Source organism: Trichosurus vulpecula, chromosome 9, assembly GCF_011100635.1.
Source record: "Trichosurus vulpecula isolate mTriVul1 chromosome 9, mTriVul1.pri, whole genome shotgun sequence".
Classification (NCBI taxonomy): domain Eukaryota; kingdom Metazoa; phylum Chordata; class Mammalia; order Diprotodontia; family Phalangeridae; genus Trichosurus; species Trichosurus vulpecula.
In genome coordinates this window covers 7,149,679-7,165,816 of record NC_050581.1, presented here as the reverse complement: position 1 = coordinate 7,165,816, position 16,138 = coordinate 7,149,679, and positions in this window count along the sequence as shown.

The window sequence follows — 16,138 nt, the reverse complement described above, 5'->3', positions numbered from 1 at the left end:
GGTCAGAGATTATGGTTAGGGAGGAATGTCAGAATGTTAGATTAAGAAAATATAGGCCTACAGGTAAGAGAGAGATCCTGAGTTTGGCCATCCTTTACTGTGGCTAAGGCAGAGTCAAGGAATAATCTTCATCAGTCTTAGGGAGATTGAAGAATTAGAAGGTTAGAGTCCATTAACGTGAACATTAAAATCCTCTAATATAAGAGTAGAAGTGGAAAGGAGAGAAAGATGGTGAGCCACGTGCTTAACTCCACACTGGTTTGCAATAGCCACCATGATTTGAATAAGGAAGAAAATTTTAATCCAATAAGCTTCAAGAGGGAGAGATTGCTGATGGTGCCAAAGGGAGTGTTTTTAAGAGGAATTAGAGAGCAAAGAGCATTCCAGGACCAATGTGTCAGGAATGTGAATGAAGATGCTGGAGAGGATGGCCAACAATGAAGTTTTGTCTTGGCAACCCAGATCACAGTGAAAGGAGGTAGATGAAGGAGTTTGTTCATTATGGAACAAGCATTTCAGAGGGCACAGGAAGCATTGGATTGGGCTGTGGCTGAGATTGGTAGGGTTAAGGGTGATGATGAAAGGATTAGACAGTGACTCAAAACTGTGGATAACTTTTTCTAGGTACCTTATAATTGAGTAAGTTAGGGATAGTAAGAGTAATAGGTAGTAGTATAAGCAATAGGTATTGCTAGTCACAGGGGTTAGTAGTAGTAAGTAGATTAATAATAGTATTCACTGTCATGAAAGGGTGTTGTTGCCTGGAAAGGGTCAGGCCATAGGACCTTTATTACCCTGCCTATTTCTTTCAGCTGGCTAGGTGGTTCCTGTATTGGTGCTGTCATAGCCTACTCCCAGCAGTCAATAGATAGAGTTGTTCCTATAATCACTCTCCCTAATAAGAATCATCCAGTTAATTGCAGCCCATCATTTCATCTAGCTGAGAAATTTTAAAATCACAGTCTTATCCCCGTTGACATTCTGCCTGGATTTCAATAGTTAGAATCAAGCCAGCTCTGAGTGGCTCTTGAGAGCCAATTGTTAAATTTTCAGCATGAGCATTTACAACATGCATATCAGCAAAAATCAGGGCTAAATTTATTGTTTTTTTAACTATTTATACTTAAGAAAGTGATGGATAAAGCATAATGCAGATTAAATTTTGAAGTGTGTTGTTTATATATTTTATTCTCCATAGAGATTGTTGTTAAACATTACCAGCACATTGCTTGTTAGAATACTGCCATCTCTTCATACTCTACCCACCCAAGTGATTCTAAACCACCAGTTTCTGATATATGAACCCTGTTCCCTCATCCCTAAATGCCCTCTTGGTCACTCCCATCTCTTTCAATCCCACACCCCAGTGCTCCATGCCAGATCTTCATGTCCCTTCCTCTAAGCTCTGTGGAATTTCTGCTACATGATTAACAAACTTGCTTTTATCTTGAAATTTTTCCTTTCTCACTTCTCTCTTCTGATACTTATTGAGACCTGGTTCTCTCCTGATGACACTATATCCTTGCACACTCTTTTTAGTACTGATTTTGCTTTCAGTTGTGCTCTCAGACTAACTGGTAATAGTGGGGGCATTCAGTAAGTAAATAAGCATTTGTTAATTAACAACAAAGGTAAACCGAGGTACATTTTCTCTGAGGAAGATAACATTCTATTAGTAGCATACACATTTTCCAATAGAATGGGTCAATGATTTACCTCTGTTTTAGCCAAAGACCCCAAGATGAAGACAACTCATTTTCATAAGGTTAGAACAAAGAATAGAACAGAGTAGCTGACATCATGGGGTTGAGTTCATTACTGATTACGTATCTGAGGCATGGGGAACAATACGATTGGTTGGAACTTGGGAACAAATGAGAGTTAGCAACCACTCCCCTCCTTCCCTCCTGTGACCAAGAAGTGTTCGTTGTTTGAGTCTATCTGAAAGGTTAAAAGGTAATGGCACAGACTTAGTTGGATGGCAAACCAGACATCCTTGAAGAATAGCTTCATATTGTAAAGATACAAGACCAGACTCCCTGGTCACCACTCACATTCCTGGAGTATAGCAGATTTCCTTAAGTCAAGAAAGGAAGAGTAATTAGCAAGAGAACTGGATTTCTAGACTTAGCCCATGATAGGGCAGCTGAATCCTGAACTAAGTTCAGAGACAGAGAGTCATGATGTAAGCAGCTACAGGATAAAATAAATTAATTTTATATAGGATCAATAGGAAATGATACAGAATCAGTTTAAATCTTCTCAGTACTTCCTATGTTCTATGTTCTAAGCATACTGCTAGGCACTGGAGACACTAAAAAGAACCAAAAAGTAGTGGCTGCTCTTAAGGAGCAGGTTTAATGGGGGGAAGGAGAGACAACATGAAAATGATGCTCTAGAAACAAGATTTATACAAAATAAATAGGAGATAATAGGGAAGGAACTAGCATTATGTGGGATCAGGAAAGGCTTCTGGTAGAAGGTAAGGTTTTAGCTGGATTGGAAGGAAGTCTTAAGAAGCTAGGAGGCAGAGATGAGAAGAGAGAGAATTCCAGATATGGGGAACAACCAGGTGAAAAATGCCTAGGAGATGAAGTATCCATGTCAAGGAATACTAAGAAGGCTAGTGTCACTGGATTAAACAGTACCTGGAGGAGAATAAGTGATGAATGTGTTGAAATACTAATTGGTCCCAGTTGCCATTTCCATATTCTCTACCACTAGTACCAGCAACCTATTAATCTTTGAGATTCACAATATTCACATTTATCATCCAATCCAGATTGTAGTGGCCATTCTCCTTTCCTTACTGAGTTCACTGCCTGGCTCATAATCTTTGTCTCTACTACAACTTCCGCCTTCACATGAGAAGACCTTAGCATACATATGTATGTGTGTGTGTGTGTGTGTGTGTGTGTGTGTGTGTGTGTGTATATATATATATATATATATATATATATATATATATGTTCCCTAAAATAGCTTCTGTGGTTGGGCCATGAATTCTTTCTCTGTCCATGCATCTGACAGGTAATTTCTTCCATGCTCCAGTAATTGGCTTATATCACCCTTTGTACCTAAATAATGTACCAATTTTGAGTATATTTTGGTATATATTTTAGAGGTTGGTCTACGCTCAGTTTCTTCCAGAATAATTTGAAGTTTTCTCAGCAGTTTTTTTCTCCAAATAATGAATTCTTGCCCCTAGCTAGAATCTTTGGGTTCCTCAAATACAAGGTTAGGCTGCTCATTTGTTTCTATTGTTTCAACAAACTGGCTAGCAGCTGCTGTGGGGGTGAAAAACCAACACAAGCCCAACAACAAGAATGCTGTCAGCATAGGTTCTTTTGATCTGCTTTACTAAGGAAAGCAACGTTAAGGGGTTAACAAGCTTATTATAATCCAGCATACAAATATCACTAACTTAGTTCAGGGAAAAAAGCCAGCACCCTGAACCTCAGAGCAAATACAAACAAATTACAAACAGACCAAATACAATTCATAGTTACCAAGAAAACCAAGTCTGGACATGTGGGCAAACTGGAGGACTCTTAACTACAGCTGCCCAGAGTCTCTGCATCAGTGTGCCACCAAGAGTGAGAGCCCTGAGCAAATAGCTCTGTCTTCTCCTTTTATATCATTTCAGATGTCATCAAATGCATCTGAATGACCAGAACTTAGGCTGCTATGATTATGATTGGCTCTGGAGTTATCACCTCCCCTTAGGACCCTGGGAGCTTCACGCCCACATAGGCTTAGCACCTAGTAATTAGGGGTTTGGGGTGGACTTAGGAACAAAGATCTAATCAGGCCTCCCTTAGTTAGCCCCACCTTGGGCCCCACCTTAGTTACCAATCCACACCCACGTAGGTTTAGCACCTAATAGGGGTTTGGGCCTGGGGCTTAGCACCTAGTAAGACTCAATGAAATACACTGAATTAATCAAAGGAAACAAAAGCCAAACTCTTCAAGGATCCCCAATGCATCTCTCTCTCTCTATATATATATATATGAACACCTAATCTGTTCCATTGATTAATCTCCTCATTTCTTAATAATGTGTTGATGATTACAGTAATTTAGGATAATTTGAAATCTGGTACTCTTTCCTCCATTTTTTTGTATTAATTCCCTTGACATTCTTGATTTTTTGTTCCTCCAGGTGGAATTTGTTATTATTTTTTCTTGCTTCACAAACTAATTCTTTGGTAGTTTGATTGTTATGACACTGAATAAGGAAATTAATTTGGATAAAATTGTCATTTTTGTTATATTGGCTCAACCTCTTCATAAGCACGTAATATTTCTCTGTTCCTTTAGATCTGTCTTTATTTGTGTGAAGAGTATTTTGTAATGGTGTTCATATAGTTCCTTTGTATATCTTGGCAGATAGACTCTCAAGTATTCTCTACTGTCAGTAATTATTTTAAATGGAATTTCTCTATCTCTTCATGGTGGGTTTTGTTGGCAATATATAGCAATGTTGATGATGTGCGTGGGTTTATTTTGTATCTTTCAACTTTATTGAAGTTACTTTTTCTTTCAGGTAGTTTTTGGTTGACTCTCTAGAGTTCTCTAATAAATCATCATATCTGCAAAAAAGGACAGTTTTGGTTCTTCTTTGCCTATTTTATCCTTTGATTTCTTTTTCTTGTCTTATTCCTATAGTTAACTTTACTAACACAATATTTAATAATAATAATGATAATGGACATCCATTCTTCACTCTTGATCTTTGTAAAGGCTTCTAGTTTGTCCCCAGTGTTCTTGGTTTTACATAAATGCTAATTTCCATTTTTAAGTAAAGCTCCATTTGTTCTTAGGTTTTCTGGTTGTGTGTGTTTATGTGTGTGTGTGTGTGTGTGTGTGTGTGTTAAAGAATGGGGTTTATATTTTATTAAAAGTGTTTTCTGCATCTATTGATATAATCATATGAATTTTGTTGGTCTTATTGATATGGTCAATTATGCTGATAGTTTTCCTAATATTGAACCATTCTTGAATTTCTGGTAAAAATCCAGCCTGGTCATAGTGAATGTTCTTTGTAATAGATCATTGTAATCTTCTTGATAGTATTTTATTTAAAATTTTTGCATCAATATTCATTAGGGTAATTGGTCTATAGTTTTCTTTCTTTGTTTTGGCTCTCTCTGGCTTAGGTGTCAAAGCAATATTTGTATCATAGAAGAAATTTCTCCTTCTTTACCTATTTTTTGAAGTAATTTATCTAATATTGGAGTGAATTCCTCTTTAAATGTTGCTAGAATTCACTTGTAAATCCACCTTGTCCTAGAGTTTTTTTTTTTTTTCCAAGAGAGCTCATTCATGATTTATTCAATCTTGTTTTTTTTTTTTCTGAGGTAGGGTTAGTTAAGTATTCTGTTTACTGTGCAGTTAATCTGGGCAATTAATATTTTGGTAACTATTTAGATTGTCAGTTTTAATGACATATAAGTGAAAAAAATTGCTCCTAATAATTGTTTTTATTTCATTTTTATTGATTGTGATTTGTTCTTTTCACTATTGATACTAGTAATTTAATTTTTTTCTTTCTTTCTTAAAAGAAAATAAAATTATTCAATTTTAAAATCTGTTTTAAAAATAAAAATGGTTCTAAGTTTTATCAATGAGTTTTTTAAACTTTCAATCTTATTAACATCTCTTTGATTTTTGAGATTTCTCTTTTAGTGTTTTTTGGGGATTTTTAATATGTTCTTATTCTAAATTTTTAGTTGCACACCCAATTCATTTGCTCTTCCTTTCTTTTTTTTCTTTTTGATATAAACATTTAGCAATGTGTACATTACACAAATGCTGCTATGTAGTCTCATTGTTGTCATTGTCTTTAATGAAATTATTGTTTCTATTTGTTTTTTAACTCACTCTTTAGAATCAGATATTTAGTTCCCAATTAATTTTTAGTGAATACTTCCAAGGCTTATATTGAGTGAAATTTTATTGAATAGTTGTCAAAAAAAGATGCATTTAGGATTTCTACTTTTCTATATTTGTGAGGTTTTTATACTCCAATACATGGTCCATTTTTGTCAAGGTGCCATGCACAGTTTTTCTGTTCCTGTGTAATATCCTCCAGAGGTCTCTCATCTCTAAATTTTCTGAAATTGAATTCCTAAGCCTAACTTCTTTCTTCTTCATTTTATGATTAGACTTTTCTAGTTCTGAGAGGGGTAAGTTGAGGTCCTCCACTAGTATAGTTTTACTGTCTATTTCCTCGTATTAATCATTTAACTTTTTCTTCTTGAATTTGGTTGCTATGCCATTTGGTGCATAAATGTTCACTATTGATATTAATTATTTGCCTGTGGAACCTTTTAGTAAAATATATTTTCCCTGATTTTCACTTTTAATTAGTCTATTTTTCTGTTTTCTTTGAGATCATGATTGCTGCCTTTTTTTACTTTAGCTGAAACATAATTGATTCTATTCTAGCCTTTTATTTTAATTCTTTCTGTTTCAAGTCTGTTTCTTATAAACAACATATTGTTGGACTAATTTTTCTCATCCATTCTGCTGTCCTCTTTTATTTTATGAGTAAGTTAATTTTACTCACAGTCATGGTTATGATTGTTAACTGTGTGAGTTTCCCTCCATCTTATTCTCTTATACTCATCTGTCTCTTTTTTACTACTCTTCAAGAATGTACTTTGCTTTTGACCACCACCTTCCTCAAAATATCTGTTCTCTTATCTTCTCCTTTTTTTGTTAAGACTTCCCCCTCCTATTTCCCTCTTGGGTAAGATGAATTTCTGTACCCAACATTTTTGTCAATGTAAGTTCTTCTCTCCTTGAACTAGTTTAGACGAGAATGAGGTTTGATTTTTTTCCCCTCTTTACCTTCATTCTCTCCTCCATGGTAAAAACTCTTCATTGCACTCCACATTTATGTGTGTTCAGTCTGGTGCACATACATTATATGTTATTGTGTAGGAAAATGTAAAAGAGCTAAGGCAAATTGCCCCTCTATCACTCCTCCATCTTGACCCCATTTATACTTACTCTGAATATAAATAACAATTGTTTCTGTTTCGGTCAGAAACACTGAGGGTCTTCCCCTCCGAGACTGTTTTTGTTGTTGTTGTTTGTTGTTGTTTTTGTTGACTGGGTTAAAAGAGATCATTCTTTGGCTCATTTCTTACATAACCTTAATCATAGAATGGGTGTTGCTTCAGTCAACCTGGGAAAGACCTTAGCTTAAAAAGGCCAAATTCTCCCACTACATCCAGTGCCACCTCCAGTCATGTGTGACTCACCCCTGATGCTGAAAAAGATATAAAAGTAGGGGTTGGCCTCCTCTTCCTTGGAGCTCATTCCCGCAGCAGTTGTGGTGTGCATGACTCTGGGCCAGCCCTTGTTCTGAGCTCCCGGGCTGAACCTAGATGTTGGTAACTATGAATCTGTATTGGGTCTGTCTGTTGATGTTTATAATTTGTTTGTATGTTGCTCTGAAGTTCACGATGCTGGCCTTCTCCCCTGAACTAAGTGAATGATATTTGTGTGCTGAATTAAAGTAAGCTTGTCAAACTCCTTCACTTTGCTTTCCTTAGTTAAGCAGATCAAAAGAACCTGTGCTGTTGGCAGCTTTCTGGGTGTTGGCTGTGGGTGGATCTTATATCCCCACAGAAGCTGCTAGCCAGATTGTTGAAACAGGTATTTAAAGCTGTTCACAATTTAGCCCCTGCCCACAGGTCCAGGCTTGTAACTCATCAATATCCTCTAGGCACTCTACAATCCAGCAATATTGGCCTTCTTGCTACGCTTCACACTTGACATTCCATCTCCCATTTCTGTTCCACTGCACTACTTGTGCCCATTATCTGGAATGGATTCCCTTCTCACCTCCTTGTCTTGGAATCCCTGCTTTGCCTTTTAAGTCTTAGATCAAATGCCACTTTCTTTTTGAAAACTTTTCTGTTTCCCCTTCTCCCCAACCACAACACCACCCACTACCAGACTCTCAGCTTCTACCACCTTCCCCTATAATAAATTTTTGTCTAATTTATTTGTATTTTGTCTCTACTTAAATATTTGTGCATGCTTTCTTCTGATGGACAGGGACGGAATTTCCTTTTTCTTTGTAGATCGAGCACTTAGTGCAGTGTTAGACACAGAAATGGAAAGAAAATGTTGCTTGCTTCTTTGCTTAAAAAATAACTTTTAAAGAAATTTATGAATGTAGATATTCAGACTGAGTCTTTGCTTTTCTTGTCCAAATCTAATTTCCCTATGATTTCTGAAGTTTTGTTTTTCCGGATGCTTCTATTAAAGGAGAGCATTTGTGTATAATATGAAGTGGATGAATTCATAAGAAATGGAAAATATTGTTATGAACAAAGAATTCCAGGCACAAGTGTCTATACAAGAGCTTTGAGAAACAGCAGCAGCTGGAAGGAAGAAAAAGTTTGGCACCTAATTGAAGAAGTGGGCAAGAGTACTCTGTCCTTATAGATGCTGTTTTGAAGCTGAATGGACTTACATTCTGAAGAACATGGGTACTATTTTAATGATAATGATTCCTGTGTTGTTTTTCTTTTTGTTTGTTATTTTAACATTTTGTTTGATATGCTATAGCATTTTCCCAGGTGGCAGTCAAATGATTTCTTGGTACAGACGTAATGTTCACCATTTACCCTTTTCAGTGTCAGCTCATAGCTATCCTAATTTTCATGGAAACTATGGGAACTGCCTTCCACCACATACTTTCAGTAATTGGCATAATCCACATTACTCTTGTACCACAGAGGATATTAACATACAGAGACATTATCATGGAATTGATGGTCCCTGGGGAGGAAATTGTCCCTTGGGAGGGAGTGATCACTGTGAAGGAGGTGGTCCCTATGGAGGAGTTGATCACTGTTCAGGAGGTGATTCCATGGGAAGAAGTGATACTTGCAAAGGAGGTGATTAATGGGGAGAAGTGCTCCAAGAGGAGGAGATGATTGTTGTGGCTCTATGACTTGAACAACATCTTAGCCCCTGTCCATGAGTGGCACACATCTACTACGAAATGAGCTTAGGTCCCTGTATTCTTCTGGAGTGAGTATCTAGTACTGAGTCAAGAGAACCCATTTCAGCAGGAGAAATTAATTTTTACAGAATGATAGGATACATTGCCCAAACCAAAAGAAATGAGAAGCTCTTAAGGTATGGCAGATTACACATAAACAAATAATTGTATAGGCCAAAAAGAATAGGGGAGAACTTTAAAAGTAAGAAGAATGTCAATAATTAATATAATTTTTAAGCAAAGCAGTGATGGAAAACTTTATCTTTGTGGAACAATAAGAACAAAAAATAAAAAGTCCACTGGTGGAGGACACAATGAATGATATGTCTTGGTTTTTCAGAGGAGATATTGGGGAGATGCTCTTTTCCATAATATTTTCTGAAAAACCTGGAAAGACTTATATGAACTGATGCTGAGTGAAGTGAGCAGAACCAGGAGAACATTGTACACAGTAACAGCCACAGTTTGAGATGACTGACTTTGACAGACTTAGCTCTTCTCAGCAATGCAAGGACCTAAAACAATTCCAAGACTCATGATGGAAAAGGTTATCTACATCCAGAAAAAGAAATATGGAGTTGGAATGCACATTGAAACAGACTATTTTTTGTTTTGTTTCGTTTAATGTTTTTGTTTCTCATGATTATTCCCATTCATTCTAATTCTTCTTTACAACATGACTAATGCAAACATATGTTTAATAAAAATGTATATGTAGAGACTATATCAGATTGCATGCTGCCTTGGGAGGGGAGGGGAGGGAGAGGGGAGAAAATTTAAAACTTATGGAAGTGAATGTTGAAAACTGAAAATAAATAAATTAACTTATTTAAAAAAAACAAGTTTTCAGTGGGGGGTGGGGGGGCAGCGCCAAGATGACAGCTAGAAAGCAGGGACTTGCCTAAAGCTCTCCCCCAGGACCTTTCAAACACCTATAAAACTGGCTCTGAACAAATTATAGATCTGTAGAACCCATGAAACAGCAGAGGGAAGCAGGGCTCCAGCCCCAGATAGCCTGGATGGTCACTGGGAAAGGTCTATCGCACCATGCTGGGAGCGGAGCAGAGCAGGGCCCAGCGTGGGCCATGCCCAGGCCAACCAGACTGAGAGCTGGGCAGAACAGGCCATAGTGCCCTTAATTATTGAGCTGTGGCAGTTACCAGACTTCTCAACCCACAAACACCAAAGACTACAGAGAAGGTTAGTGGGAAAAAACTTCAGGCTCTGAGCCAAAGGAGTTCGCAGTCAACCACCTCCCCAGGGGCAGTGGAGGTGGTGCAGCTCTGGGGCTGCTTACAGAGCTACAGCTGCAGTTGCTTCCAGCCCCAGGTCCACCTGGTAGCAGGAATTAAGTGGTGGATCAGAACAGGAGTGCAGAACCTGCACAGATCTGAGTCGCAATCCTGGTTGGCGGTTCTTGGGGGAGGAGGAGTGCTGGTGTGGCAGAGCTTGCTATGTAAACATAGCTCTGAAAACAAGAGCACAGCCCCTCAAGCTTGGGACAAAGTACTCTCTATTCTGCAAGCAGTCATACCCTGATGAAAAACTCAAGGGTCAAATAGTTGGTTGGGAACATGAACAGGAAGAGAAAACAGATTCAGATTCAGACTTAGGCTTTGAAATCTTTCTTTGATAACAAAGAAGACCAAAACATGCAGCCAGAAGAAGTTAACAAAGTCAAAGAGCCTACATCAAAAGCCTCCAAGAAAAACATGAACTGTTCTCAGGACACAGAAGAGCTCAAAAAGGATTTTGAAAAGCAAGTTAGAGAAGTAGAGGAAAAATCGGGAAGAGAAATGAGAGTAATGCCAGAAAATGATGAAAAACATGTCAATGACTTGCTAAAGGAGACCCAAAAAATACTGAAGAAAATAACACCTTAAAAAATAGACTAACTCAAATGGCAAAAGAGCTCCAAAAAGCCAATGAGGAGAAGAATGCCTTGAAAGGCAGAATTAGCCAAATGGAAAAGGAGTTCCAAAAGACCATGGAAGAAAATACTACCTTAAAAACTAGACTGGAGCAAGTGGAAGCTAGTGACTTTATGAGAAATCAAGATATTATAAAACAGAACCAAAGGAATGAAAAAATGGAAGACAATGTGAAATATCTTACTGGAAAAACCACTGACCTGGAGAATAGATCCAGGAGAGATAATTTTTTTTTATTTCTTTTTTTTTTTTATAAATTTCTTTATTTATTTTTAGTTTACCACACACGGTTCTACATAGTTTTGAGTTCCAGTTTTTCTCCCCTCCCTCCTCCCTCCCTCCCCAAGACGGCATGGAATCTCATATAACTGTCATGTGTAACTTCGCATTGAATTAATTTATGCACTAGTCAAGTCGTGGAGAATTTTGACCAATGGAATGAATCATGAGAAAGAAGAAACAGAACCAAAAAAAAAACCCCAAAAACAAAAACAAAAGAGAAGCAAAAAAGGCGAGCATGTAGTGTGCCTCAATCTGTATTCAAACTTCGCAGTTCTTTGTCTCGATGAAGATAGCATTCTCCATCGTGAGTCCCCTGGAGTTGTCCTTGCTGAGAAAAGCGTAGTATGTCAGGGTTGGTCCTCAAGGAATCCATATATCTGTGGCTGTGCACAACGTTCTCCTGGCTCTGCTCCGCTCACTCAGCATTATGTCGTGTAGGTTTTTCCAGGTTGTTATGAAGTCTGCATCATCCCCATTTCTTATGGCACAATAGTATTCCATCACCTTCATATACCACAGCTTGTTCAGCCATTCCCCAATTGATGGGTATCCCTTTGATTTCCAATTCTTGGCTACCACAAAGAGAGCCGCTATAAATATTTTTGTACATATGGGTCCTTTTCCCGCTTGTGTGATTTCTTTGGGATACAACCCTAGAAGTGGTATTGCTGGGTCAAAGGGTATGAACATTTCTATAGCCCTTTGGGCATAGTTCCAAACTGCTCTCCAAAATGGCTGGATCAGCTCACAACTCCACCAGCAATGCAACAATGTTCCAATTTCCCCACATCCTTTCCAGCATTTATCATTTTCCTGTTTTGTTATTTTAGCCAATCTGACAGGAGAGATGTGGTATCTAAGAGTTGTTTTGATTTGCATTTCTCTAATCAGTAGTGATCCAGAGCATTTTTCCATATGCCTGTAGATAGCTTTAATTTCTTCCTCTGAAAACTGCCTGTTCATATCCTTTGACCATTTCTCAATTGGGGAATGGCTTTTATTTCTATATATTTGGCTCAGCTCCCTGTATATTTTAGAGATGAGGCCTTTATCAGAGATACTAGTTGCAAAGATTTCAGGAGAGATAATTTAAAAATAATTGAACTACCTAAAAGCCATGATCAATAAAAGAGCCTAGATATCATCTTTCAAGAAATAATCAAGGAGAACTGCCCTGATAGCCTAGAGCCACAGGGCAAAATAGAAATTGAAAGAATCCACTGATCACCTCCTGAAAAAGATAACAAAAAGAAAACTCCTAGGAATATTGTTGCCAAATTCCAGAGCTCCCAGATCAAGGAGAAAATATTGCAAGCAGCCAGAAAGAAACAATTTGAGTATTGTGGAAACGCAATCAGGATAACACAAGATCTAGCAGCTTCTACATTAAGGGATCGAAGGGCTTGGAATATGATATTCCAGAGGTCAATGGAGCTAGGATTAAAACCAAGAATCACCTACCCAGCAAAACAATGTATAATGCTGTGTCAACAACCCGGCTGGCAGCTTCTGTGGGGGTATAAGATTCACCCACAGCCAACACCCAGAAAGCTGCCAACAGCACAGGTTCTTTCGATCTGCTTAATTAAGGAAAGCAAGGTGAAGGGGTTGACAAGCTTACTTTTAATTCAAATATCATTCAGTTAGTTCAGGGGAAAAAATCCAGCACCCTGAACTTCAAAACAAAATGCAAACAGATTACAGACATCAACAGACTTTGTCTGATTCAAGTCCCAACAGATAGTTACCAGAGTTCAACAAAGTTTCAACATCCGGGTTTACAAGCTGGAGGGCTCCTTAACTACAGCTGCCCGGAGTCTCCTCATCAACACCATCTCCAGAGCCCCGCACCAATAGCTCTGTCCTCCCTTCTTATAGGGCTTTAGACATCATCAGACATCATCTGAATCACCAGAGCTCAGGCTCTGGTGATTGGTTCTTGAGTTGGCCCCTCCCCTTAAGACCCTGGGATGTTCACATCCACATCGATTACATTAACACCTAATGGGGTTTGGGCCTGGGGCTTAGCACCTAGTAAAGCTCACTGAGATAAATTGAGTCACTCAAAGAAAACAAAGACAATTCTGGTTACAAATGCTCCAAAGCAAAATATGGATTTTCAATAAAATAGAGGACTTTCAAGCTTTCTCAGTGAAAAGACCAGAGCTGAATAGAAAATTTGATTTTCAAACACAAGAATCAAGAGAAGCATGAAAAGGTAAACAAGAAAGAGAAATCATAAGGGACTTACTAAAGTTGAACTGTTTTGTTTACATTCCTACATGGAAAGATGATGTGTATAATTAATGGATGAGAGAGGAACATATTGAGAGAGAGAGAAAGGGAGAGATAGAATGGGGTAAATTATCTCACATAAAAGTGGCAAGAAAAAGCTGTTCTGTTGGGAGGGAAGAGGGACCAGGTGAGGGGGAATGAGTGAATCTTGCTCTCATCGGATTTGACCTGAAGAGGGAATAACATACACACTTAATTGGGTATCTTACCCCACAGGAAAGAAGGAGGAAGGAGATAAAAATGGGGGATGATAGAAGGGAGGGCAGATAGGGGGAGAAGGTAATCAAAAACAAACACTTTTGAAAAGGGACAGGGTCAAGAGAGAAAATTGAATAAAGGGGATAGGATAGGAAAGAGCAAAATATAGTTAGTCTTTCACAACATGAGTATTGTGGAAGGGTTTTGCACAATGATACACATGTGACCTATGTTGAATCACTTGCCTTCTTAGGGAGGGTGGGTGGGGAGGGAAGAGGGGAGATAATTGGAACTCAAAGTTTTAAAAGGAGATGTTAAAAAAAAGTTTATGCATTCAACTTGGAAATAAGATATACAGGCAATGGGGCATAGAAATCTATCTTGCCCTACAAGAAAGTAAGGGAAAAGGGGATGGGGGGGAATGGGATGACAGAAAGGAGGGCTTACTGGAAAACAGAGCAATGAGAATATATGCCGTCTTGGAGTGGGGCAGGAGGGGCAGGAAGAAAATTTGTAATTCAAACTCTTGTGGAAATCAATGCTGCAAACTGAAAATATTAAATAAATAAATAATAACTAAGAAAAACCAAAATATTTTCTGAAACAGATAGGTCAAAGGGTCATCATCAGATTGGGACAAACACTTGATATTCTAGACAAAGTTGTCAGACTAAGTGTAAAGAATCATAAGATATTTACCCATGATTTTTTAAGGACTTTGACGATATTTTTTCCCTCTCTTACCCAAGACATGTAACTTGTTATGGCAAGTGATAATCATGCTAGATCCATAAAGAAAAAAATAATTTTCTGAGTGATTCCTAGCAACTACAAACTTCATTTCAGGTCAATGAGTAGTAGGAGTGATCCCAAGGAGGGCTTATTGAGAGCCTTCCCTTCTTTCAAGACCCAGCTCAAGTGTTACCTCCTCGATGAAGTCTTTCTGAGGCTCTCAACTGAAGGAGATCTATTCCTGCTCAGATTGTATTAGGACACTTTGTAGACACTCTCTTTTGCCCTTATTTTATGCACATTTGTATTATACACAATTAAAACTTCTGTTATACTTGTTTAACTCTCTGTATTGCAAAGTGTTAAACAATGATTTTTTAAAAAAATAATGAAGCACATTTAATCACATTGATCTTACTAGTGCTAATATTTCAATGAGAGCAAACATATTTAGCACCATTAGGAATGGAATAAAGACAAATAATTTAAGTTTTTTCATCCTATCTCTATCTGATTCTTTTAAATTTGTATTTCTGTAAATGACTGTAATGTTCGTTATGTGTTAGTAGTATGTGTAAATGTTCAATGTTCAAAGCTATTAAAGCCTAAAACTGAAATTGGCCTTCTTAAAACTATAACTTGTATGAAATGAAATAATAACTAAATATAAATACACTGGACAAGCAGTTTTGACAATTTTTTTTTACCGATAGGGCTGCGCAGTCAGCAAAGTTCAGAGACCACTAGCTTATACGAGGAGGCTAACAAGGAAAATAAATGTCCAGATGCAGATTCATAAAGGAAGTGAAAGTTTGTAATGTATCTTCCACACCTCCATACTCAAAAACTGTCAGCACACTCACTTGTTTAATGGAAGTTAAAGTATTCACTGGTAATTTCCTGGGTCTCAGCCAGCAGAAAGCCAGCTTTACAACCATGACAATTGCCTCTGGAGTGAAGACCATAAAAGAAATTTCTTTGTCCAGCCCTCTCTTTTGCCCTTATCACAGTCCTTGCCCTCACTGCACCTTGTATTATTCTTGTATATACAACATACTCCACACCTCATAGAGATTATAAATTTCTTGAGAACAAGAAGATTGTGATGGTCCATCTTTGAGACCACCAGTACCTTGTATCTAACAGATGCTTAGTTTTATTTTAATTGTTAAATTTAATCACTTGTAAGAACTAAATCAGGTCAATTTGGGAAAGCACATCTATGGGACTGAAGTCATCGGAAGGAGGAGACGAGCAATCATAGGGACTTCTTTTTTTCCACCTGTCATACCAGTAGAAGGCTCTGCACCTGGAGAAGAGAGACTAAAAGAGGACATACTGTCTCTCTTTTTCTCTCTTCCTCCTGACAAGTGATTTCTTTCCCATTCTGGTTGGAAAAGGAAGGGCTAGAAAGAAAAATAATGAGAATCCTCAGGCACTATTATTTGACCACAAAAACATGAGATTATGAGCAGAGATTGGTTTCCCAGCAGTTCAAAGACAGGGTAGAATGATTCCATATTCACACTTGTGCCTCAGTGCCTCGTAATAGCTTCATAAGGGATTTGATCCTAAGATGAGATTTCCAGTGGAGTCGAGAAAAGAATTTTCTCACCATGTGTGGGAATAACACACATGATTGGATTAAACAGCAAAGATTCTGTTATATACT